This window comes from Mus pahari, chromosome 3, assembly GCF_900095145.1.
Source record: "Mus pahari chromosome 3, PAHARI_EIJ_v1.1, whole genome shotgun sequence".
NCBI classification, from domain to species: Eukaryota; Metazoa; Chordata; class Mammalia; order Rodentia; family Muridae; genus Mus; species Mus pahari.
The window spans coordinates 78443471-78468568 of record NC_034592.1 but is presented as its reverse complement, the minus strand read 5'-3'; the positions used below and the strand labels follow the sequence as shown (position 1 = coordinate 78468568).

Here is a 25098-nt window from a genome sequence, read left to right as displayed (position 1 = left end):
GCTGGTGTGATCCCTTGCTTTAGTGACATTGACAAGACAGGTGTGGTAGACGGGAACACAGAGTGGCCGAGTGTGGGACACGCTGAGGCCAACATGACAACAAGGACTCCTGTGAGCAGCCTCCAGCCCTCTGACGTTTGAGGCCCAGTGAGACAGTGTGACCAGAGCTGGGACTCTTACACCTACAGCTTCCCCTTTACTGGACCTGTCCTTCCAGTGTATGGGCAACAGGAAGACCATACAAGGACGTCTTCCCAGGGGTCCTGCCTCACTAGCGGGGGCTACATGCAGGCCAGCACTTCCCTTCTGTCCTACAACTCAGTAGAAGACTTTGGGTGGGAGCACCCAGGGTGGGTGGGAGCACCCAGCAGCTCTGAAGGGAAGATGCTCCATTGTAACTCAATCCCAAGGCTCAGGACCAGCAACAGAAAGCAGGCTGCAGATGCTGTGGAGGTTTCAGGTTGTTGTTTTGTTTGTTTTCCTTGTTTGAGCTCTTCCGTGGATGGGGGAGGGGAGGATGTGAGAAGGAGCAAGCATCAGGCCTGGCTGAGGGGAGAAAATGAGATAGCTTGGGTTTCATTTGCAGCCAGGCACACTGTGAGCCTGTCTGCAGAGCTTAATAAAGACAGGAAGCCTGAGACAGCAGAGGTCTCCTGAGCTGTGCAGAAACACCTCCCACAGCCTCCTCCACTGGGCCACCTCCTCCTCAGGCTTGTGTGTATTAGCGCCTCGCAAAAGGGCAATTTTCAGCGATGTTGGATTCCCAATCTCAGCTGCATTAGTGAAAATCTCTTTCTTAAAGCCCAGGATCAGCACAAGAAGGAGGCGGGTCTGCTCTGGGCCTGGGCCTGTCTGCTTGGAGAGCCTAGTCACCAGCCAGCCTGGGCTGACACTTGCTGTTTATTGCTTAGCAGGGAAGAGGTAAGCTGTAGGATTAGGTGGAGTGAAATGGGGCTTCCAGCCTAGCTGTGACTTTTTCAGGGACTCCCAGTTGACCAGGAGACACTCTGGGGTGGAAGACAGCTCTGGATTAGAAGTTGGAGTCTAGCCTCTCTGGGTAACATTAGGCAAGGCTTTAGACCTTTCTGGACCTGTTTGCCATCTGAAAAGCCTGGGGGTGGGATAAAGAACCCAAACCAACCAGCCAACCAACAATGAAACTATACCACAGCAGAGACAAATGACAGGATCGGCTTTAGTTTTGTTCTTTCTCTGTTTCTCTGCTGGTCACTCCAGGTTCAAGAAGGCTGAACTGAGGGAGAAACCATGCTGACCAGCAGAGCCAGCGTGCTGTAACAATACCTGGCAGGCATGCATATGTTTGATCTCAAATGTCAGTGCTGATCGATTAGTAGGGTCTGCCTTGAGCCCTATGGTGGGTGGATGGGGCTGTTTGATCCAGGCACAGCTGGATGGTTGGCCAAGATCAATTATTGATGTCTGGCAAGATTAGAAAAAGAAAACAGGGGGCTGGTGAGATGGCTCAGTGGGTAAGAGCACCCGACTGCTCTTCCAAAGGTCCGGAGTTCAAATCCCAGCAACCACATGGTGGCTCATAACCATCCGTAACAAGATCTGACTCCCTCTTCTGGAGTGTCTGAAGACAGCTACAGTGTACTTACATATAATAAATAAATAAATCTTTAAAAAAAAAAAAGAAAGAAAAAGAAAACAGAATAACAGGACCACAGCGGTTCAAAGAATGAAAAAGGAAAAGAAAAGAGAATAACAGGACCACAGCAGTTCTGGGTATAGCCTAGGGCCTGGGAAAGCTGTCATTCGTTATGTGGGCATGTGACCTAAGGACTGACTTCAGCTAAGTTTCACAAATAATCTCCCGTGGATGTCTTCCTTGTCCAGCCTCAAACGGCTGGACATTAGAACATTGAAGAGTCTGCTCGGGTGATCTGAATGCAGTTCATCTGAGCAGAGCAATGCTAAACCCAGCAGCCAGCATCGGCCTAGGCTTCACTCACTCATCAGTACTTAGGGTACTTACTTCAAGGTGCTATATGGATCTATGAGGCACCTGTGAACTCGCAAAGAGGATAACCGGTCCAGTGGAAAAAGTAAATGAAGCCTACTGGCTTAGGATGAGGAACTGTGGCCTGCAGTCAAGGTGCCTGGATGTTTAGAATAGAAAACTCACTTGTCACTGATGTGGTGGATTTGATTGAAAACAGCTCCAATAGGTTCATATGTTTGAATAATTGGTCCCCAGTTAGTGGAACTGTTTGGGAAGGACTAGAAGGAGGTGTGTCACTTGGGGTAGGCTTAAGGTTTCAAGAGATTTGTGTCCCTCCCCCACTCTGCTCTACTTCCTGTTTGCCGATCAGGATGTAAACTCTCATCTGCTGCTCCAGCTCCTTGCCTGCCTGCCTGCTGCCATGCTCCCTGCCATGATAGTCATGGCCTCCTATCCCTCTGGAAACTGGAAACCCCAAAGAAATCCTTCTTTCTGTAAGTGGTGTTTATCACAGATTAGAAAAGTAGCTAAGATAAGGGACCGTGAATTAAGACTCAGTGACATGTGCCCTGTGAGCCCCTGCAGATGCTCTTTGAAGGACAGCTGTGAAAGTGGCTTGCTGTTTAGCCTCAGGGACTCAGGAACTCAGCCAGGAATCCAAGCAGGAGCATCTTTTCAGGTCACCCTCATTAGCCATGACCGTTCCCTGTGGTCTCTTGTGTGCCTGTGGGCCAGTGATCTTAATCACCTAGAGACACATCTTTTAGTATTTCAGCTGATCTTTTTCCTTCTTCCTTGTGGATAAAGAGGAAGACTGGATGATGGGTGGGTGTTCACTGAGAAGTGAAGTGGGGAGAAGGGAGCCCTTCTTTTTGAGACATAGTGTTTACCCAAATAACTGTCTGATCCCACAAGGGTCTGAAAAGGAAAACACATTTGAATGAATGAATGAATGAATGAATGAATGTTAATATTAGGTGCGATGCTGCTGATTCTTGTGATAGCTCCATTTTGGCTAGACATCTCTCCTCCCCCTCCCCCTCCCCCATCCCCTCCCCCTCCTCTCCTTCTTTTGCAGACCCTGCCCCAGTCTGGTTTGCTACATCTCATAACTTGCTTCCCTCAGAACCTCATTCCACACATATCCAGCCAGCAATGACCCAGCACAGGAGGCACTTTTGTAAGAATTAATATACTAGGAAAGTCTCCCGTGACTGTAAAACACCCCGTGAAGCTGGAGAGCCAGTGAAGAAAGGCTGACGCTAGAAAACACCTAGGGCTCAGAGCCCCTTTATTTTAAAGACAAGGGGATGTGGCTCAGAGAGGTGTGGTGACTTGGCCAAAGCCAGTGAGTTAGAGAACCAGCCATGTCCCCTGGTGTTCCTAGGCTGGAGGCTTCCCAGCACGCTGAGACATTTGTTTGCTTTGTGATGCAGTAATCAACCAGTCCTGCATTGTGTTTGGGGGTGATATTACAGTCGGAGCAGGTTGGGGGTCACCTCTGCGTGTCCAACTGTCCTCAGATGATGGGGAGAGCAGAAATGGAGACCCAGTGCCTGCCCCCCAGATGGTGAGGCTACACATGTGAGTTCAATTCCAGGCTGGCGCAACTCGAGCTTGGCTCTCAACTCGCTCTGTGTTCTGGGAGTGGGTGGGGCCACCATCTTCTGCAAGCCTGACCTTGGCAGCCCTGCAGATGTGTTTATTTCTTACTTCTCCACTTGGGAGGCAGGCAGCAGGCCTCTGTCAGGGCAGGGAGAGACAGGCTATGAAGCTGATGCCTGGGGCTCAGATGTGGCTCTCAGTGTCTGTACCTAGGACCTCAGGCTACCGGCTGGGCTCACTCACAGTGTGGACACAGAAGCCATCCTTTCTCATGGAAGGACACAGGCCTCCACGCCTTAGTCAGTTTCCCGAGGGCTTAGGAAAGTACCCGATCAGGGAGCAAGCCGCCTGCCTCAGCTCTTAGCTTGAGGACGCTCAGAAAGAAGCATGTGTGACTCTTGAGTTAAAAAAAAAAATCCTGCCTGCCATTTTTCTTTCTTTGATTATCAGAATCAAAGATACATATGCCAACAACCTAGAGATAGAATTCTGCCTGTGTTTCTTGCTGTATTTATTTCCCCTGTGCAGTGTGTGTGTGTGTGTGTGTGTGTGTGTGTGTGTGTGTGTGTGCTGTTAATTACAGTTTATGAGAGGCCGTTGTTTTGGATTGATCCCTACAAGGCCCCAGCAGGCCACCCAAAATGGAAACAGGCAAGCTAAAAAGTCCCAAATAACTAAATTAAAACCTGAGGACTGGGTAAATGGCTCACTGGGAAAGGGGAACTTGCTATTAATCCCAATGATCCCAGAATCCACATGGTGGAAGGAGAGAACTGACTCTCCAAAGTTGAGGATAATAAATGCCACACTCACGCATGGACATACACACATACAAACACACACGCACACGTACATCACACACCACATATCCATGCACATACACACACATACAGACTCCATAAATAAATGTAATATAAACATTGAAACCTTAGCAGTTTATTGATAAGAGCTGACCTGAGGAGCCAGGTCAGAGACCATGACCACCGCACAAGTAAAGCCATCACTGCCCAAAGTGGTAAGAAGTCCCCTGCGCCTTAACTCAGATCAAGAAAGTGAGTTTAGGGGCTGGGGAGATGGCTCAGCAGTTAAGAGCACTGACTGTTCTTCCAGAGGAGCCAGGTTCAAATCCCAGCACCCACATGGCAGCTCACAATTGTCTATAACTCCAAGATCTGATACTCTCTCACCGACATACATGCTGGGAAAACACCAACGCACATAAAATAAGAATATTTTTTTTTAAAAAAAGACAAAAACTGTCCCACCTGGCTTTTGATCCTTATTTTTGCTCTCATTTTCTTTCTTACTCAGTTCTAGTCCCCTCCCCGCAGGATAGCACCACCCACACAATCCTCCCTCAGTTGAACAGTCTCTGGAAACACCCTCACAGACATTCCCAGAGACACACCTTCTGGATGATTCCAAATCCAGTATGCAGTGAAGATGGACCATCACAATCCCATTTGATTTCTGATACTCAACTTGCACAGATTTTGTTGACAATTTGTGTCTGTGCACATGTATATAAAAGTGGGTGTCCCCATACAGACACACTACACATATAACTGAGCATGTATTGTCCGTATAATTGAGAGAAAAAAATTAAAACCAGGCCTACATATAAATCTAGCATGAGCGCGGTCCAAGGCTGATGTGACTCAGGCTGAAGGAGCCAGCAGGATGTTGGAGGCAGTTCTGAGAAGAACCAGAGGTGGGCCTGGTACAGGCATCAGGGGAGGATATGAAGCAAATTAGTGTCCTATGTAAGGTGATAAAGGCAGAGCCCTGGGAGTGAAAAAAGTCTGCAACATACTCCCATGTAGCCCCACACAGTTCATTCCTCTGGAACCCCGAGGAGAGTCCTCCACACACTGGGTGGGCTGCTAGGTGGTGCGCAGCCAGGCTTCTCCCCTTCTGTCCCCTGTGATGCTTAATAGTGTCTGTGTGCGCTGGTCACCTGGACACCAGGTAACCTCACCTTCCACACAAAAGAGAAGGAGAGGCATTTGCATTTACATCATTTGCATTTACATCATCCTGACTGGAGAAGGAGCCAGGAAGCCTCCAAGCTGTGAGCAGCTCCCAGGCACACACACACGTGCCTTGCTCCTTCAAGGTACTTCCAAGAGCTAGTCTCTTCCCCTGGCTCCTTCTTCAGCGGAGCTGAGTTTCTAGGGTTCGGGGGTTTGTGGAGCTGAAGTTCCTCTCTGAGCCTCTCATCCCGGGTGGCTAATATTCTGGCGCCCGGTGATTCAGGCAGAGACGTTGAGGTTAAAAGGCCAGCTTTTTGTCCATGACAAACGGATGAGCCAAGCTGTGGGGATGGGCGAGGGTTCCTCGCAGGAACTTGGCCTTGTTGCCTATGAGTACAGACATTTCCAGCTCTCAGTTTTGATTCTGCCATTTTCAGTTCAGAGAGCTGGACACATTCCACAGAGGAAAACGGCCTTGGCTCGGCTCTTTTAGGATGGGACCAGGCTCCCTGGATTTCTCAAGTTTGTTTCACAGTCAAGGCCCTGAAAGGGGTAAAAGTTGCTGGCCATCTCCAACTGGGAAGGAGAGCTGCAAAAGGGCTGTTTTAATCTGCCCTATGAATTTTAAAGCCCTGTGGCTTCATGTGTTGGAAGACCCCATCAAAATGCTAATAGCTCTGTGTTCCTACCTCCCGCAGCCCCTTCTGCATTCGGGAATATTTATGTGGGAGCAGGGAAGAATTACAAAGAGTCGAGGTGCTGTTTGCCTGGACTCCACCACAGCCCTGTAAGTTATAAAGTCTGAATTAATAAGCCCAGCTGGGCAGGAAAGCTGTGGTTGGCCACAGGCTGGGCGCTTCCCTCAGCGGCAGGTTCAAGTTCTCAGCTTTCGGCTTCCTTTCTAGCGGCAGGGTGGCCACTTTTAAATATCTCTTATTACCGCCGTGTGGCTTTTTAAATACTGTGACTCTGGGACGCGGAATAGCCGAGGACATGTAGTTCACAGAGTTACGGCTGCACGTTGCAGCCTCGTGGCATTCAAGGTCTAGAGTGCCTGGAGACAACTGGCCCTGAAGCCAACACTGACTCGGAGACTGGCATTGTTCTAGACTCCTGTGCCAGAGCATGGGAGGGTCCAGAAGCCTTTGAAACACTGGATATCTAGACTGAGGCAGTCTGTTGGCGTGGGAGCAAGGCATTTTGGGTGTCTCTATGGATGGATGCGGGTTGCAGTGCTGCTCACCAGATGCAGTGTCCTAGCGTGGGAGGCTTTGACTGCAGTCATTGGGTTCTGATGCTCCCTCTTCCAGGTTTGGCTCTGTGGCTTGGACAGAGCCTTTGTCTCCCTTGATTCTCACCATCTTGTGCATTAAACACCCGCCTCTTTCTAGGAGCCCTGTGAAGCCCACACCTTCCACAGGCTCCTTCAGGCAGGTGGCTCTCTAGAAACTGCTGGGGACTTAGGAGTCTAGGCCCCACCTCTATGGACAAGTCCCTTAAGCCACCAAGGCTTATAGGTTCCTCTTCTGCAAAATGCCCAGTAAGTCTGCCAGCATGGGTGAGTGGCAGCCAATAGGTTAGGCTATCGGGATCTGGCCCTTTCTCTATGAGGCCTCACCAGGACTTAACTGTACATGTGTACTCTGGGTCCCATCACCTCTGCCTATAAAATAGGCATAGTGCCCATGTTTCTCTTGCAGCTGGGGGCAGGCAGGGGGATGAGAGTAGGGTTCAAATGTGAAGTGAGGTTCTGGGATGTCCTTAGCCATATTCTTCTCCAGACCAGGAGCAAATGGATGAAATGGGCACAGAAACTGTTTGTTACCAGCCGACAACAGGAGGGATCCAGGGTCACACACTTTCCTTCCTTCCTGTCTGTCTGTCTGTCTGTCTGTCTGTCTGTCTAGGGAAGATCTGCACAGGAAATCACCGATGAGACTCTGGCTAGCATGTGCATTTGTCACAGACAGTCCCCAAGCCCCTGAGCAGATGGGAGGCGGGATGGAAGGGTTATTAACAGTGGGCACCAGGAGTTCGCAGCTTCTCTGCTGATTCATGGGGTCAGTACATCGGTGCTTGTCCTCTCTGGCTCCCCGGTCCTTGACAGCTAACCACTGGGAGTCTTATATGGCCCTGGAGCCCTCCTGTCATCAGCTGCTGACAAGTTGCTTTTGTACCCATTTCATCCTTTCAGGATCCACCTGCTCCTTGCCTGGAGACAAATATGGCCAGGAATACCCCAGGACCTTACTTCATGTTTGACCCGTAATCCCATTTCTCCCCCTTGGAAATAGAGCTGCAAGGGAAAAGGAGCAGTGTGCCCCTTTTATAGGCTGAAGTAATTTAATGGGAGCTACAGCATGCATATGCAATTGAATGCTGGTGAGGCCTCATAGAGAAAGAGCTGGAATCGTGACATCCTATAAGACCCTGGGAGGACCCTTGCTGCAGTGTCTGGAGACCCTGTGCTTGTTGGGTGGCCCTCCACTCATCCTTTGTGTTTTGAGCGTGCTGTGATCCCAACACCACCCTATTGAGACCCTGGAGCACAATTAGAAGGCTGACTTGGGGATTTTTTACTAAGTCTGATGAAGCTGACTGACACCCCCATTTACAGGGCATGTGCAGGTGGAGAGCCTCGCTGAGCCTTGGATGGGCCCAGCACCACAGTAGCTTCATTAAGGACCACCTGGGACCCATGCGATACAGGACTCAGCAGGAAGGCATCCCAGCATGCCAGGGTTCTGCCCACCCTCCACTCCCAAGCTAACGACCCCCTCCCCTGTAGCTAATTTAAAACAAAGCAAAACAAAGCCATGGCTTGGTTTGGAGCCATGGACTGTGGTGCTTTTATCTGTCAGCAACAACGCCTCGGGTGGGCAAAGGGCCAGCCTGGGTTCCGGGTCTTGGCATGAATGCCCTGCAAGGTGCTCGGGAAGAGCCGCCTCTGGACTCCAAGCCTCTTCCAGGGACTCGAGGCTCAGAGTCCTGGTCTCGGGGCTCACCAGCAGCTTGGAGGTGTTATGGTGGCTGCAGTGGAGAGCAAAGAGCCAGAGCAAAGAATGGGGTGCAGACAGGGAGACGATAGAGTGAGGGGTTCAGGCAGGAGCAGGTAGGAAAAGAGGGGCTGTCTTCCTCCTGGAACAGCTGCTGTCCTGGGACCTGCCACACGGAGAAACAAACCCACGTTCTTCAACATTATCTGGGAACAATGTAAGGAACAGTCCAGAGTCCAGCTGTTGCTGATTAGATGCCGGCTTGTGAATGGGGAGGAGACATATCTGTTCTCTGGGCAGAAACCTCAGAAAAAGAGGGGTGGGCTCCTAGGAGCATAACTAGGAAACACTCATTTTGGTTGCTCCCAGTTGTTTTATTATGATAAATAAATTCGCATCACACATTCACCATCTCGAGCTCCCGCGTATGCATGCGTGCCTGTGTGTGTGTGTGTGTGTGTGTGTGTGTGTGTGTGTGTGTGTGTGTGTACCGAAAGCCAGAAGTCGTCACTGAGTGACTTTACTTTTTGAGACAGAGGCTCTCGTTGAACATAGAGCTTGCTGATTTGGCTAGACCGTCCAGCCAGCTAACCCAGTGGTCCAGTCTGAGCCTCCATAGAGCTCATGGATGCTGGGGACCAGACTCGGGTCCTCTTTCTCTCACTCCTAACTGATGATCTTAGAAATCCGTTTGTCCTCCACCTGTCCTTGTATCATCTACCCACCCGCCCATCCAACCATTCACATACCCTCCCACCCACATATCATCCATCCATTCACCTACCCATCCACCCACCCACCCATCCAACCACTCACCTACCCTCCCACCCATACATTTATCCAACTGTCTTTGTGCCTACCCACTTACCCCATATCTTTAAGCCTCCATACCCACCCCCACTCCCCCACATTCACCCACCATGCATTTATCCATTTACACATCCATCCATAATCATTCATTTACACCCTGCAACCGTCTACCTATCCACCCACCCACACATCTACCTACCCTCTGTCTCTCCATTTCTGCAACCAACTCTAACTTGACTACTCCTTTCAGCCATACACATCTTCTCAAATCATTCTCCACTTCCCTAACATCCTCCTCCCCTAGCAGCCATCCATCCAACCAGCCAGCAATTATTTACTGAGCCTGGACCTGAGGTTCACAAAAGGGCAAAGAATGTTAGGATTCTGTCCTTATTTTGACTATAGTCAGTTCGGTGGGAAAGAAATCACAAAACCCAAACGATATATATCCTCTTACCCCTACACCCAGACACACTTTATTAGGGTAACATAAGAGAACCATGTTTTATCATGTCTGCCATGATACTGGGAACACTCATCAGAAAAGGTAATTGAAGGAAGGTTTTGAAGGTGGTTAGGAGTTTGGCAAGTGTTGGGAGGAGTAAAGCTCTGAGCTGGAAAAGGAAAAAGGGAATTCCGGGAGGAGGTAACATTAGTTACATAAAGCCACGCAGGCTGGCAGGGTCGCTCAGGTGAGTTCCGTCGGACAGGAGTGTGTGTTCCTACCATAAGGACCCGAAGATGGGCCTGGGAGACAGTGGAAGATCAGGTGGTAAAAGATCTCCGTATCAGCAGAGGGAGGCCAGGAAACCATCAGCAGCAAGACAGGCACTGTGCTTGCTGTACGCTTAGGGGCTCTGACATCAGAGATGGCAGGCTGGTGGGAACAGAGGCTGGAAACTGGCAGTCAAGCCTCAATCCCCTCTGCAGCCAGTGGACAGGCAATCATGAACTCGAGCCTTGGTGGACATGGGTAGAAGCCGCGAGGATGGGGGATTTAGAAGGGGCTGGAAGAGGAAGCGTACCCGGAGGACCACACAGCAACGTATGGCATGTTGGTTTTGTCAGGGCTATGAGGACTCGACAGTCAACATTGTAAAGGCAGAGGGCATTATCCAGGGGGTACATGATGTTTGTGTGAGCCTGCTGTGTTTATGTACTTATCTAATATGTGTGTGTATGGGTGTCTTATCTGCATGGATGGCTACACTTCACATGCACACCTATTGCCCATGGAGGCCAGAAGAGACCATCAGGTCCTCTCCTCTCAGTCAGTGTTATAGATGCTTATGAGCTGTAGTGGGTACAAGAGCAGCCAGTGCTCCTAGCTGCCAAGCCATCTCTCCACCCCCAACCTGCTGTATTTAAATCAAAAGATAGGGATTCTGGAGAGAGATGCTCTTAAGTCCCTCCAGCCCGGGCTTTTACTGTGAAGAGATTTTAAGATATCACTTTTTTTCCCCAAAAATTAATTTTTACTATCTCAGAAACCAGGCTGAATCCCATAAAAAGTGAGGTCATAATTAATTAAATTAACTGGTGCTATTAGGTGTAATTAAAACTCAGTGATTGTGATCTTGGAACTTGGTGTCGGGCTCCCCACTGCCTCCATCTTTGCCTTTCTCAGGGAGTCACCCATCAGCCCCCTAGTTACCAAACTTGGCTGTCCCTCAGACGAGGTTTTGAGGCTCTGTGTAGGTAGATCTCTTGTGATCAAGGCCACTTTCTGAGCTAGATTTCTGCTTTCATTCAAGGCTACCTCAGACGTTAGGGAGAGCTTTGTCTGAGATAAATCTGGCCTACAAGAGTGGCAGTCGGCTGGCAGTTGAGCCCCTTCTGCTCTGCCCCTGGCCTTTCCTCTCATCAGGTCAAGGGTCACTGCCCACTTCGTCTGGCTGCCATTTTCTCCTCAGATGCTTTTCTTGTCTCCCACGGGTGCTCTGGCTGGGACATGGGGGACAACCCTCTCCCCAGAGGCAGAAGGAGTGGGAAGGAAATCCCAGCAGAGTGACCTCCCTGGGAAAAGGGCTTGGAGGGAGGTTTGTCTGTCCTGCCTATGTCAGTCCTTTAGGCTGCAGGAAGGAGGGATCTGTCTGCCCTACAGATGCTCCAGTGGGAACAGCCGACATGGAAAGTGATTTTGTCAGAGCTGGGCCCTGTTCAACCTCCTGACACGAAGCCTGCAGCTGCTTCTGGCTGGAGCCTTTAATTTCGTTAATGTGTGACATTCACCCAAGCTGCGTAGCTGACGGGCATGCTTGACATTAATACGTGTTCTGAGTGTTCCCTTGAGCTCATAAAAACTCATTATCAGTTCTGAGCCAGTAAATGCAGCTCCCGATCCTCAGAGGTGCCCCGGGCAGTACAACTCTGGACATCTATCTGTCTTCACCAGCCATCAGACTCCTCCCTTTGTCTTGGGACTCAGTGTCTCAGCTCCTGGGAGGGGACCAAGACAGACATCCCCAAAGCAGAAACCTTGCTTCAAGTTTATAACTAAGACAAGAGGCACCTTCTGATTGTACTTGCTGTGTCTCTCCCTGATTAAAGACATGCTGAAGTGGACATGAAGGCATGGTGGTAGAAAGGTTCTTCTGTCTTGAAATCGACCAGGCCTTGGTATCTGATACGCAGATGGTAAAGAGGTTTGCCCCACAAGCACCATGGGATGTGTTAAAGCCAGGAGTATAGCCGTTCTTACCTTCAAAGGGGTACAGTGCCTCAGTCTCATGAGGGGTCCATTCTGTGTGTCAAAACTCCGTGTGTGGTCTGTGTATCGTGGAGGTGTGTGCCACAGAGTCAGATGGTCGTAGATGTGGGTCGCAGTCTACCGCTGTATCAAAGTTCTATCGAGTATTTAGGGTGGATAAGGATGGTCACTTCTGTGTCTAAAATGAAAAATATACCCAGGAATGGTGGTTCAGAGCACTGGGGAATAGGAGGCAGAAGGATCAGGAGTTCATGGTCAGCCTTAGCTACACAGTGAGTTGAAAGTCTTCATGAGGTTAGGTGAGATTCTGTCTCCAAAATACAAAAACAAACATGTCCAGGTGTGCACATATGTATATATGGTATGTATATGGGCTCATGTATATTGCGTGTGTGCTTGGATTTCTTCAACTGAAGCTGTCTTCTGGCCCATTATGCATGAGGTTCCCAGGGCTCACACTACCTGATGGTGCTGCAGAGATAGCCAGGTAAGGCCAAGCCTTGCCCTAAGTGGTACTGCTCCCCATTGGTTAATGTACTGAGAATCTCTCTCATATAGGGGACCTTAAACTCGCCCATGTCCTACTGGGAACTCCCTCATGTGCAAGCTGTACCCGTGTCAGTCTGGGCTCCCGGGTCTAAGTTCCTTGCCAAAACTTTCTCTTTAGACTTTGCAAAGTTTGCTTACCTCCGCTGTGCTTAGGGTCTCCAACCCTGAACAGGCAGGCTTTCTTGTGGTGGTGCCCTGGTTCCTGTCTGAGGCTGCATGACATGACAGTTCCTCCACTGTTCAATTTGGCTCAGTTTTTGTGGTCAGATGATCACAACTGCGACCTTGCTTCTGCCTATTTGCCATGGTAGCTGTAAGCCTCGCTTAAGTTACTCCTCTATGCTATGACAAACCAGTTCCTAGGACTAGCCTAAGCCTTGGCTAGCCAATATGTCCCTAGGATGTGGTGAATTTTACCCTTCCTCTGTAACTCCTCATCCTCAAAGGGACAGGAGAGGCTGGACTTCTGGGCCACACCATGGAGCTGAGATGTCATCTCTGAGCCCTCTCTTCTGGTTGCTCATCTCTTGGCGCATGGTACTTGAAATTATAGGTCTGCCCAGAGAGCCTGCATTCATGAGGTGATGGTGGACTCCCCTTCTTCTTCAGCTGTCAGAAAGCCCTTTGCAGCTCAGAGCAAAGATAGACATGTTGGTGTTGGGCTTCACAACTCATTGTCTTGGTTGCATGAGTCCCGGTGGTCCGGGGCTAGTGTGGGAAGACGGACAAGATGGAAGATGTGTTCCTGGGGGCTTGGGCTCCATGCCCTGCTCTGGGAGTACTGGTACAGATTCCATGGAAAGGGGAGCCTGGGGTGAGAGTGTGTGCCATGTCTGTCAGAAGAACTTTGGAAGCCACATGTCATGCCCCACTAACCCTTGTTTTCCCTCTTCTCCCTCTAGAGTTGCCTGGAAGCCGTCATCAGGAGACTTCAAAAGAATCTCTCCGTTCCTTCCCAGAAAGGAAAAGGACAGCTGGAAGAGGTAGGATTACTTGACATGGTGACAGTGGCCTGGCTTGTTCAGTCAGATAACCGAACTTCTCATCTGTCCCCTGCCCTCCAGGACCAGCCTTCAGAGGGAGGGGGAGTCTTTGGGCTCCTGCCCTAGGGGTAGAGGGCAGGGGAGGGCAGCTTTATGTCTGTCTCCAGCTCCTGATGTTTATTCAGGGGTGGCAGAAGCAGCTGGGGGACCGTCCAGAAATGGGGACTAGCTCTCGGGAGGAGGGCACAGTTCCTAGGAGCCCTTTCTGGTCACCACAGCATCCACCTCAGTCTGAGGACTGTGAGGGTGACAGTTAACATTTAACATCACAGGACTAGTGTCTGTCCCCCTGTCCGTGATAATACTGGGCGTGGTAAGACTGACTTCTACCTCTGGGGCTCTGGGACCCTAGAAATTCTGGGTGGCCTCATGGAAGGTTCCCGTTTGAGGAGTTCAGGCCTACTGTCTCCTGGCTAGCTGCAGCCACCTCAGGGTGTGATCTCTGCATTATTTCTACCTCCATTTTAAAAGAGAAGAGAAACCTGGTCTCAGAGGTGAAGAGACTTTCTCGGGGTCACAAAGCACTGAGTGCCAGGGCGGGGTTTGGATCCCTGACTGAACAGCACCAGAGTTCTGGGTCCTTTACTCATTCCATGACTTGATGGTCAAGATTAAACGAAGGCTATGAACTAAGTTGCCTGTGTGAAATTCTGGTTCTTGAAAAAACATGAAAGCGGTTTGTTCTTTTGTCCTGAGTTTGTTCTTTAACGCTGGACTTTGAATAAAATATCCAGGGGTCTTGTTTTTTCTGTTTTTTTTTTTTTCTTCTGTCCCTAAACCTAGAAGGAAAGTAAGTAACATCCTCCACATTGTCTGGGGAGAACTGCAATGAGGAATAGTCTAGAAGTATCCTATACAGTCCCTTGTGTAAGCCCCTCTGTTGCGTTCCCCGTCCCAGAGGTGGCTGCTGTATGGTGGGTTGTTGTATAGGCACACAGATTTGCTTTAACATTGTCTGTCTAGCTGCCCTGCTGTCTGTGGCTGGCCCACACTCGGCTGCCTTCCTCATTCCTGATTCAGTTCCTCAGCTGTCTTTTTGCACTGTGCAGCAGGCTGCCTGTGGGTCTATTCTGGTTGTGATCTAAGACTGGGTGGCGAGGAAAAGCTGGGATCGGCTGAGGTTCAAGTGGACAGTGGTCTTTTGGACATCTGTAGCCTGCAGTTTCCTAGCTCTGAAACCTCCAGCAGTAACTTCAGCCTTGATTCCCCACAGAAGCCTGACGGTTGAGCCTGGGCCCTCCCGTAAACAGACAAATACTAGTCACAGGAACAACATAAAATGGCCTCAGATTAACAGGCAGAGGCCAGGGCTGCATGGCTCTACCTGGTGCCGGCACCTAGCTGCAAATGAACGACAGCTCATCTGTGAAGAATACAAATAGCGTGAACCTCTTTGGGCCTCCTTGATGCACACTCCCGGGCCATCCTGGTCTACCCTCTCAGCCTCTCAACCACCCTGTAACCCCAGCACTCTTACCCAGTGTCCTGAGGGAAGGTGATGGCCAGAGGGAGTCACCTGCCTTACTTGCTTACAGCAGTGACAGCCCTCTTGGGGTCCTGTAGCCTCTCAGTGGACCTTCCTAAAAATACCCAGGCTTCCGGGTGTGAGCGCGGGTGTTTATCGCCGGAGAGTGATGCTACCCAGGAGACACATGTCTTTTCCTGTGCTTGGTCTAAAAATGGCCAGGAGAGGGGTCTGGCTTGTATCAGTGAGCGCTCAGCTCTGAAGTCCTGGGGCTTGAGGCCATCAGGGTATGGGCTGCCTTTCCTAGCTTCTACTCCAAGCTGACATAGCTTTCCCAGTCACCCTTCCTGGGCCCTTTCAGCTGATAACTGTTGATTGTATCAACACCCAAAAGCCATCTTTATGAGTTTCCTATGGGTGGAGCTGTTTAAGCTTCAGAGAAGCAGTGACCTGCCCCAGGGTGCGTGTCTACCAAGAGGTCAGGGTGAGCTCAGCACAGGCCTCCTGACCCTGGAACTGTTTGCTGAACGTGCAAAGGGCACACCTTTCATGCATGGCGACACCCTTCCCAGATTCTCTACTTAGCTTTGTACAATGTGCACAGGACAGGACAAAGGAAGTTCCCAGTTAGGCACCTATAATCCCAGCACGTGGGGACTGAGGCAAGATCAAGGGAGGCCAGATTTAGCTGTACAATTAGAGCTTTTACGTGAAGATTATACACACACACGTACATACATACATACATACACACACACATACACACACACACGTGTGTATGTGTATGTGTGTGTGTGTGTGTGTCTCATTCCTTCTCATACATAGGGTTGGGAGGGCTCCAGTGGGTCAGGATGCAGAGTTGGAGTAGCTAAAAGGTGACTGAACAGATTGGGTCTCTATCTTGGGGTTCTTCACCCTCAAGGATTTATGCTCCCACTGCTGGGGACTGGCTCTAATGGGTCAGAATGTGTCCTTAGGCCAAGCAAAGCCCTGTATGCTCTGCCTGCCTGTACCAAATCTGCTCCCTGGGGCTTCAGAGAACAAGTGTGGCTATTTTTCTTCTCACACTCACTCAGCCCTGCTCATCCGCTGGCTGGGGTTCTCCAGCCACCTTGCCTCCCCTCTGGGATGTAAAGGTAGGAACTGCCTTGACTTCTTATCCACACTCCTCTGATCAGACTCAGCCTGCATCACATCCCTCCTGAGTCTCAGAGCCAGCTTGACTCTAGCTAGCATCTGACCCCAGCCAGGAAGAGAAGCCAGCCGTCTGTCCTCCGTGCCGAATGTGATATTGAGATACAGTGATTCTCATATCCTGGTGGGATTCCAACCTCTTCCCTGTGTGTTTTCAAGGTGCAAAAGGAATCTGCTGTGGTGGTAGACACATTTGCCAGTGGTTCATCGCTAGGCATGAGGGCACCATGTGGTGGGGAGAACTTCAGGCTCCCCAAAGACGACATCATTGTCTCGCTGCCGTTTCCACACAGCCTGACCCAAGACCTCCAGCCAGAACGTAACTCCATGAGCCATCTTCCAGTTCACACCTTCTATAGCTTTCTCATGGCTCTGTGCCTGAGATACATGTACTGAGGGGCCTCTTCCTCACTTACCTCACTATCCTCCAGAACTTTCTAGCTTCAGGCAGGTCCTGTGTGTACCTGTAACTCACAACAGCCCCGACCGTTTCTTCCCCCTTCTAAGATTTCCAGCTCAGATCTGTGCCCCCTTCTTTTTCCAAGGTCAGGGTTGTTGTTTTGTTTCATGTATTTTTAGATTTGTATTACTTTGAGTGTATTAGTGTTTTTTTTTTTTTCTTGCATGTATGTGCCTGGTACCTATAGAGGTCAGGTGAGGGCATCAGGTCCCCTGACTGTAAGCCACCAAGTGAGTGCTAGAAACTAAGCCCTCATCCTCTGTGAAACCAACAGGTGTTCTTAACCACCAAGCTATCTCTCCAGCCCCTCAAGTTCAGTTTTAAGTCTACACAGAAAAGATTCACTGGGGGAGTTGGGGCGTACACACTGTGGTTCCTACAGGAGGTGTGGCCAGAGGAGCTTCTGCCTGGGAGCCTGCAGATCCCTGGCTTGGTTGTCATGGAGCCAGAAAGAGAGGCCTGCTTGCTCGCTGGGGTCTCCATTCCAGGACATTTTGGAGAGATAATAATGTCTTCATTTCCCCAGCGAGCAAATTGATTCTCTGTGTCACGCAGCAATGATGAGCAGACACTGCCCGGAGAAGCTGTTACTGTTTAATAATGATGCAAATCCAAGCTGTGAATCACAGCTGGAGAAGGACTTCAGTAACAGACTGAGTCGGATGACAACTGCATCATCAAGGGCCCTGTCAGCATCAGAGAAGGGTAGTGACAGGCCTAAGGTCACACAGCAAGCAGCAGTAGAACCTGCCCTCACTATATGTCTTCTGGCCTGCTCTGTACCCTCTTTTCTTGGTGAAAATCGAATATCATCTTAAACATCCTGCAAACAAAGGAAGAAGCCTGGCCCCTCGTGCAATGGTGCAAGCTTTCTTTCCTTCATTTTTTTTTTTTTTCTAAATGGATATTACTTTCCAGAGAATTTTCAGATCCATAGCAATTGGAGGGAAGGTGGGAAGCATTCTGATATGTCCCCCATCACCACAGACACAACCACCCACTGAGAACGTACCTCACTGAGACTGCCATAGTCAATGAACACCCACTGGCATGTCACTGCTGCAGTCTGAAGCTTATATGGGGGATCACTCACATCAGCTCTCTGATAAATGAGAACAAACATGTCACGTGTCTCCTATGGGAAGTGTCCACAAGATAATCTCACTTCCCTAGAGGTGTTGAAGCCCCACCTGGTTGCTCCTCCCTGCCCCCTCGTCACAGCACCCATGTGGGTTTCCCTGTCTCCACAGCACTGCCTTTTCCAGGATATCTCATGACACTGTAGGTTGCTGAGTCCCAAGTCTGCCATGGAATCTGCATCTTCTTGTGACTAAAGGGCTCGCCTCTATCCCTTGTTTCTGCCCTACATCCCTCCCTTCTTCCCTCCCTTTCTAAGACAAAGTCTCACTCACCATGTAGCCCTGGCTGACCTCCACCTTGCATTTCCCCTGCCTCAGCTTCCTAAGCACTGAAAGTACAGGTGTGACCACAGTGCTGGGCAAGGTTATCTAGGGGATTTTTTGCTTTTGTTTGTTTTTGTTTTTGTTGACCTTTATGAATTGTATAGTTTCACATTTTACATTTAGGTCTGTGTTCCATAATTTTTGTAAATGATGACAAGCCTTTGTCTAGATGATGATGATAGTGATGGTTATGGTGATAGTAATGGTAGCAATGATGGCGGTGGTTATGATATAATAATCATGGTGCTGGTGGTGGTTATGATGATGGTAGTGATGGTGATGATGGTGATGATAATGATGATCATAGTGGAAATGATGGTAACCGTGGTGACAATGACTTATGTGCAGTGTCTAGTTTCCTCAACACTAATTGTTGGATAGGCTCTTCTTTATCATGTCATCTTTGCTTCTCTGTCCCAGACCAACGGATAGGATTTATGTGGTCTATGTCTGCACTCAGGTCTGTTCTGTAACAAGTCTGCCAGTCCCCCATGGTCATGATTGCTCTAGCAGTGCAGCATGTCTCCCAGTCTCTGTTCTTTCACTCTGGATTGGTTGTCCTGGTGAATTGGTTTTTGGTTCTGCCTGCCTATGTAAACCTTAGAATCGGTTTGTTATTATCCACAGATGTCTGGAGAGATTTTGAGCAGATGCTACTGACTCTGGAGCTCTGGTTGGGCATCCTGATGAGTGGGCAATAGTGAGTCCTCCCACCCATGAACATAGACAGTCTATCTTTGGTTTTCCTTTGATTCTTTTCATCCGAGTTTTGTGTTTTTCCAAATTGGTCTAGTACAAACCTGAAGTATTCCTTTTGTTTGGGTCTTAGTAGAAATGGTAGTCTGCTCTTAAATTTTTTTTTACTTTATTTTTAAGTACATGAGTGTGTCAAGGTTATGTGCACGCCCGTGAGAGTGCCCGTGGAGGCCAAAGTCACTGGGTCTTCTGGAGATGGAACGTGAGGCAATTGTGAGCTGCCTCACATGGGTACTGGGAACCAAACGCACATCTTCCACAGGAGCAATGTGTGTCCTCAACTGCTGAGCCATCTCTCCAGCTCTGTTGTTTAATTTCAAATTTCATATGCTTATTGATATGTGAGAAAGCAGTTGGTTCAGTAGAACTATATCTCAGTGTGTTAGGCAGGGCTTCCCACAAGAATAGAAACAAGAATCAACAGAGTGTGTATGTGTGTGCCTGTGTGTGTGTGTGTGTGTGTGTGTGTGTGTGTGTGTGTGTGTGATAAGATGTGGGCTTCTGCAAAGATGGAGGCTGAAGAGAACCGAGGCCAACACTTGGAAAGTTGGAGGTCCAGCAGAACCAATGGCGTGAGTTTCCGTCTGAGGGCGGGAGAGAAAGGAAGAAGGACAGCCAGTGTCCCAGGTCATGAAGTCACACAGTCTTTTCTCACTTAGAGTCTTAGCGCATTTTATGTTACTACAAGGTACTCAAGGCTATATAATTTAAAAAGAGCAGCTCCCTGCCCCCTTCTGAGTAGAGACTGGGGAGCCCTGCCTCGGCCTCCCAAGTGCTGGAATAAAAAGTGTGTGCTATCATGCTCTACTACATACATGCATATGTATGTGCACATATGCACTATGAATACACGAGGCATGTGTACGTGAGTGTGCCAGGGCTTGTGGGGAAGGGATCAGAAGACAACTTTCTAGAACTGAGTCTCAACTTCTACTCTGGGTGCCACGGATTGAACTCAAGTCATCAGGCTTGAATTGTAAGCTTCTTACAAGTTGAGCCATCTCACTGGCTCCTAAGACCTTCAAGGAGAGAAAGAAAGGTAGGCAGACAGGATAAGCTATACAGACATATTCTTTGGATATGTCCATACATACTATTAAAACCTGCTAGAGATTACAACAATTGCTTAGGTCCTAGAAGTTTGCAACCATCACTCAGACCCTGTGAGGTTGTAGCTGTCACTCAGACCCTGTGAGATTACAGCAGTCACACAGACCCTGGCTCTCCACAAGGTCATCCTCAAGGCAGTGTTCATTCCTGACCCTGCTCAGAACTGTTTGCTCTTAGTTGATTCAAAGTTTGGGTTTGTTTTTTAATTTGTCGTGCATATGTGTGTGTAGGGTGTGTGTGTGTGTGTGTGTGTGTGTGTGTGTGTGTGTGTGTGCAGAGGCCTGTGGAGGTTAGAGGAGGCATTGGAGCCTCTGGAAATGAAGTTACCAACAGTTTTGAAGCATAATGTAAGTGCTGGGAATTGAACCCAGATCCTCTCCAAGACCAGTAAGTAGCTCTTGATGGCTAAGCCATTTCTCTATCCCCTGGTTTGGGGTTTGTTTTAAAATTCCATACATGCAAGTCTTATGCCTGTCACTTGTCCCCTGGAAGGATAGCCCACTGTCCTGTCCCTCACTAGTAACGTGGAAATGACTCCCAGGAGGATGGGATGGAACTAGGTGAGGACAGAAAAGAGACCTGTGACAGAATCCTGCCATATGACTCTGGAACTTCAGGTGCCCTGTCCTGGAGATGAGCCCTAAACTGGTACCTGTTCAGATGTAGCTTCCTATGGACAGAGTCTCGGGTACCATCTTTGTGTCTGACGTGGTGTTTGAGGATCTGATCACAAAGCTTGGTCCTCAGAGTGGCAGCTTATCGTGGTGACCTCTGGGAAGTCAGTCCAACTTGGTTAGCTCAGGGAGACCCCATCCTTTCCCATTCCCCCCTCCCTCTCTCTCCACCCCTTTCCCTTTCAGTACAGCTCGGTGTGGAGGCAGCTGTTTTAATTAAAAATTGCATAAACACTGAGAGATAAAGATCCAGGGGTTTTGTTTTGTATCTCTGCCAAGACTCCCCAGACAGTCTTTTTGGTAGGAAAGGTCTCTCAGGAGCTAAGATCAACTTCAAAGAGAAGACTTCTTAGGAACGGTGGAGCCACAAGGCAAGCATGTTTGGCAGGAGACCCTGAGGCTAGAGCAGGAGGTACCAGGCCTGTCTGCTGTCTTGCTGTCCGAGCCCTCTGGTTTGGTCTGCATCCTGTAGTGTCAGTCTGAACAGTGACTCTTGAGAAAAGCAGAGGACTCGATGACAGAGAGGGGTACCAGCCAAAGGCTGGGATTGGGATTTCCCAGTGTCCCAGTAGCATCCATCCCAGGCCTTGAAGCCTCCTGGAGGCAGTGAGGAGAGCCAGAGCGGCACTGGCCACTTCCTTTAGAGAGGTCCCTGTGGCCTTTAGGAAGTCTTAGCACATGGGGTCAGGCAGCCCTGGCATTTGTGCCCAAGCGGCCTATGTTGTTCATTCTCCTTCCCCCCCTCCCCTCACAGACATTCCTAGCATCTCTTGGTGAAGACATTCCAAACCCCAATCTCCGGCCTGAAAGTGCTTGCTATAGGTTAGACCACCAGAGTGTTCTCCAAAGATAACAAGGGTTGCGTGAGCGCGTCTGTTATTGTTCAGGCAGAAAAACAGCAGTTGGGAGCTTGGAACATGCATCGAAGCTGTTGCTCGCCCCTCAGGATGAGGCCCCTTCCGTCCCTGCCTTTGTTCACGCCTGCCCAGGCGCGGCTTCCGTGGAATCCTGGCAAAAAGGCCTCCTCTGTTAGCTTCCTGCTTTTCTTTACTCCTGTCTCGCACTGCAGGACAGTGTGTGTGGCTGCATCCCAGCAGAGGGCAGGGGCCTCTGCTGCCCACAGAGCCACTCACTTCCAGAAGCCACCATTGTCTGATTGCCTCTTGAGAGCCTCTCCAGATCTCATGAGCAAAATTAAACGTGAACTCCATACAGGCAGGGAAGACCTTTGTACGTGTGTGATCATGTGCATGTTCAAGCATGTGGACACACATCTGCCTGTGTGCGTGGAGGCCAGAGGACACCTCCAGGTGTTATTCCTCCTTAGGACCACAAGTTTGGCTTTTGAGGCAGACTCTCTCCCTAGAATGTGGGGTATTTTCCCGCTTCCATGCCCCTAGTGCTGGGATGGCAATATCTGCCATGGTTGGCTTTTTACAGAGTGTGGGGATGAAATGTAGGCCCTCCTTGTATGATACACGGGCTAGTTTTACATCGACTTAACATAGCTAGTCACTGGAGAGAAGAGAGCCTCCATTGAGACAATATATCTATAAGATCCGATAGTAGGCAAGCCTGTTGGCGCCATTGTGGTGGGGCCACCTCTGACCTGATGGTCCTAGTTTCTATAAGAAAGCAGGCTGAGCAAGCCAGGAGGAACAAGCCAGAAAGCAGCGCTCCTCTATGACCTCTGCATCAGCTCCTGCCTCCAGGTTCTTGCCCTGCTGGAGTTTCTGCGATGTGGAAATGAAACCAAATAAACCCTTTCCTCCCCAAGTTGCTTTTGGTCATGATGTTCCATCATGGCAGTAGTAGCCTAACTAGTTCACATGGCAAGCATCAACAGACTAAGCCCAAGAAGTATATTTCTAGAATAGTCAGTCCTGGACAGTATTTGTTGTTTATGACATCAATGGGAAGATGTGTTGTTTATCTGAAATTTATACATAGCCCAATATTCTGTGTTTTATCTGGTAACTCTATCCTTTGAGTATCTTTGAGATAGTGTATCAGTGAGGTTTTTCCACTGTAACAAATGCCTGAGATGAGCTTATAAGCAGATAAGGTTTATTGGGGATCATAGTCTGGGATGCTTCAGTCATACATGGTTGGCCCCGTCGCCTTGGGCTTTGATGGCGCATCCTGGTGAGAATATGTGGCCAAGAAAAACTGTTCACCCCACAGGAGGTGAGGGAAAGGAAAGAGAGACAGGATTCTTCCAAGCCCCTTCAAGGACACACAGTCATTGACCTGCAGACTTCCTGCTAAGCTCCTGTTCTGGTTAGTTGGATTTTTGTTTGTTTGTTTGTCTGTCTGTCAACTTGTCACAAGCTAGAGTTATCTGAGAAGAAAACTGAGAAAAACAGTTCCATCATAGTTTAAGACATTTTTACAATTAATGATTAATGTGGGAAGGCTAAGCTCACAAAGCATAGTGCCATCGCTGGGGCTGGGACTGGGGCGCGAGGAGATGATCTTGAGTTGTATCAGAAAGCAAGCTAAGCAAGCCATAACAAGGAGAAAGCCGGGATTCCCCCGTGGTCCCTGCCTGCATTCCTACCTCGGCTTCCCTCAGTGATAGACTGTGATCGGGCCATGTAAGATGAAATACACCTTTCATCCCCCAGTTGTTTTTTGGTCATGGTCCCTTCATCACAGCAACAGAAGGCAAACTCTTAAAGTGCTTCCACCTCCCAGGAGAACCAGGTCCCACGTCTGAAGTATGCAGGGTCATTCCATCTCCCTTTGGAAGGGCACTGAGAAGGACGTGTGGGTGACATCTTAGGGGTCCTGGGGCTGTATGGAGGACTTTTTCTCAACATAGTCCCACTGCAGGCCCCTGCTGGGGGAGGCTGCCTTTCCGGTGGCCCCCTTTTAGGGAACTTTCTGTACCCCTTACACACTTGAGTTTCAAGAGGCAACGATATGTAATCAGTTAAGTTGTAGTTAATATAGAAACCCTGTGTCTGATAGATTCTTTCCCATTTCATGGGGGGGGGACTATCCACAAGTCCACTGACGTTTAGCACACTTGGGGGTCACTGGGTCTCTGAGGGTCTCCTCTAAGCACATTCTATCTTCAGCCTCCTTTTGGTAGCCTCCAGTGACTGTGGTATTTGGTTTGTGACATAGTGGTGTCAGTTAACCCCCTCTTAGGACTCTGGGCTGCTGCCTCCCATCTTCAGTGGAGGCAGAAGCAAGAATGGCTTTCCTCCTGCCATGCTGGTTGGAGTGAGTTGTGTCCTGGACTACAAATGCCTAGAGCAGCAGCTCTCAGCCTGTGGGTCACGGCTCCTTTGGGGATAGCATATTGGATCTCCTACATATCAGACATTTACATTACAATAGACAACAGTAGCAAAATTACAGTTATGAGGTAAGAATGAGATAATTTTATGGTTGGGGGTCGCCACAACCGAGGAACTGTATCAAAGGGTCACAGCATTAGGAAGGTTGAGAGCCACTGCTCTCCTAGAGGTTGGTGACTTCTATCCATTGGTGATTTCGTTTTAATTCTATGACAGCTTTTGGGTGTTAAAGATTTAAGCTAAGTGTCAGACCACTAAAAAGCAAAACCGTAGAGGAGGCTGGGAGGAAAGGGTGCTGCCTTGTGGCTAAGTGGATTTTCTGTTTAACTGAGGGTTAAGTAGGACACCTGTTCTGCTTCCTCCTCTGTTGTTGCCAATCTTCTGAAAATGTATTAGCCTGCTCCTTGGTTTTCCTAAGTGCACCGTAATGACCATAATCGAATCTCTGTTCTGGCAGAGAATCCTCTGGTGGTGGTGGGAGCACCACGGGAAAGGTCAGTCTTCACGGAGTAGCCCAGGCCTGACTGGAGGAGCCCGCAGGCATGGGTGATGCGCTCTGTGTGACCGCACTCTGTCTCCCTCCATACCCTGCACCACCAGCTCAGAGAAGCTTTTCAGACTATAGTGTGGATGGGGAAATTTGGGTCCACCAGTGTTTGACTTACCGGTCACATCTGGCTGATGAAAGAGCCGGGTCTAAAGCCAACAACAGTGGCCATGGTGGTGTCACCAAGAGAAGCCCTGGTGCTTGAAACCAGGGAGCCATTAGCACCTGACCCTCAGTTTCCTCTTTGTGAGGCAGGCCTATCCTTGCACAGGATTCTATGCTAAGATGGTGTTGGGAGTGTGCTAGGAACCAGAACTTTTGTATATTTAAGGAGATAAAGCACACCCTCGATGGTCCATCAGGAGTACACCTGTCCTGGGATTCTGTGTATCCACCCACTTGTCATTTTTGCCTGCCTGCCTGCTGCCTGCCTTCCTTCCTTCCTTCCTTCCTTCCTTCCTTCCTTCCT

General features: G+C 49.4%; 1 protein-coding gene across 1 annotated transcript in view; it reads left to right on the top strand.

Moving 5' to 3' along the window:
* The window catches only part of Tspan18 (tetraspanin 18), a 128444-nt gene that overhangs the window by 9090 nt on the left and 94256 nt on the right, over positions 1–25098 (top strand). The window contains exon 2 of the mRNA XM_021194708.2: positions 13512–13592. The gene's annotated coding sequence lies outside the window, so the exon portion shown is untranslated. The remainder of the gene's footprint in view (positions 1–13511; positions 13593–25098) is intronic.